Source organism: Macaca nemestrina, chromosome 11, assembly GCF_043159975.1.
Source record: "Macaca nemestrina isolate mMacNem1 chromosome 11, mMacNem.hap1, whole genome shotgun sequence".
Classification (NCBI taxonomy): domain Eukaryota; kingdom Metazoa; phylum Chordata; class Mammalia; order Primates; family Cercopithecidae; genus Macaca; species Macaca nemestrina.
In genome coordinates this window covers 103,728,292-103,729,968 of record NC_092135.1, presented here as the reverse complement: position 1 = coordinate 103,729,968, position 1,677 = coordinate 103,728,292, and the positions used below count along the sequence as shown (strand labels likewise).

The 1,677-nt window shown below is 42.8% G+C and overlaps 1 pseudogene; it reads right to left on the bottom strand.

Moving 5' to 3' along the window:
• Positions 1 to 405: 405 nt before the first annotated feature.
• Positions 406 to 1,024, bottom strand: LOC139356997 (NOP protein chaperone 1 pseudogene; annotated as a pseudogene).
• Positions 1,025 to 1,677: the final 653 nt, after the last annotated feature.

The following is a 1,677-nucleotide window of genomic DNA, read 5'->3' as shown; positions in this document are numbered from 1 at the left end:
GTGCACACACACCCCCACACACACACCAGTTACACTTGAATGCTTTGGCTGGTCTAACCAATCAGATTGATCTCAGAATAAAATATTCTTTTGTGCCTTAGCCTTTCCTTAAATCTACTGAGTGGTATGTCACATCCAACACCAATTTAGAAAATGCAAGATCCCACCATGTATCAGGCAGTGTGCTAAACATTCAGGAGTTCCAACCTTGTACCCAAAGAGTTTTCAATCTATCCACAGGGCAGTACCTAACCCTATTGTGAATAACATGATGCAAATGGCAGAGCAATGAGAAGAGAATGAAGACTTCTGATGCGGTAGGAGTAGAAGTGATGGGGAAGCCCAGAGGAACTAATATTAGGAAAATGGATATTACTTGACAATATACTTTATTTTTTTTTTTTTTTTTTTTTTTTTTTCTTTTCAGATAATTTATTTGACTATTTCTTTTTTTTACTTGCTGGACTGTCCAAAACTTCAATCTTGCCTTTTCCACCTTCAGAATTGGGAAGCTTAATGTTATCTATGGTGACTTCAGATGTGATGCTGTCATCTTCGTCCTCTGATTCTGAACTGTTCTCTGAACTGTCTTGTGAACTCTCTTCTGAACTGTCCGCTTCTTTTGAATCCGACTGATTCATCTCAAACAAAGCCACATCCATTTGTATAACTTTACCATGAGGCCCATCAATGTTTTCAATATTGAAACGACCAGGTGGCGCAGCTGCCATTTCTTTTCTTAGCTTTTCATTTGCCCGTGCCATCTGCGGGAGAAAGGTCTGCACCTGGTCCAATAAGGGACTCCTCTCTATCCGAACTGTTTGAAGAGAGGAGGTCTTCCTGGACTTATTTTGGGATTTGATGAGTAACCTGTCCCATATACCTCCGCGGCCGTCGCTTCCCGCCGTCAGCAGCTCCTTGGACACTGGGACTCTAGAGGAGTCCCGGGTGGGCGACAAGCAACTCGCGCTACCCTGGGGCTTGCCATGGACCTCCATGCTTCCCTCAAGCCTGCCCTCTCAGGCCCGGATCGACAATATACTTTAAATATAAGAAGCAGACAGGGAGAATGGACCCCAAGCTCCTAATGATGCTCTGATGGCTGTGTGAGAAAGCCAACTAACTATATTCCCTTTGAAAAACAAGGTCATTTCAATTCACTTTTTCTATCCACTTCATAGGTACCATGAAAAGATTCACAAAGCAACTGCTTCATCTAATCAAGAAGGTTAGGTTTATGTGGCTCACCTTCCTCCAAAGGTGAACTGATAAAGCTTGTCTGCCTTTCATTGGTTCATGACAGTATCAGTAAGCCTTTCACTATTGCAAGGAATAGATATTCGACTCAAATTAGCTTTAAAAATGGGAATTCATTGGCTCATATACTTGGGAAATCAGGAGTCAAGGCACGGTTTGATTCAGGAGCACAAGTAATGTTGTGAAGACATTCAACCATTTCCCAATCATGCACATGTGTCCTCAGCAATTATCTCTGTCTTGCTTCAGCTTGTCTTTGCTTGGTGACACTCTCAAGCAGGCTTTGTTCAAGTGGTAGACAACTCATATCCTCCCAGCTTAGCAATTTCAGTGGTCTTTCTCCCAACACCTGTACATCAATCATTGAAAATACCTCCAATTGGCCATGCTTGAGTTGACACCCATCCCTTAGGCCAGAGG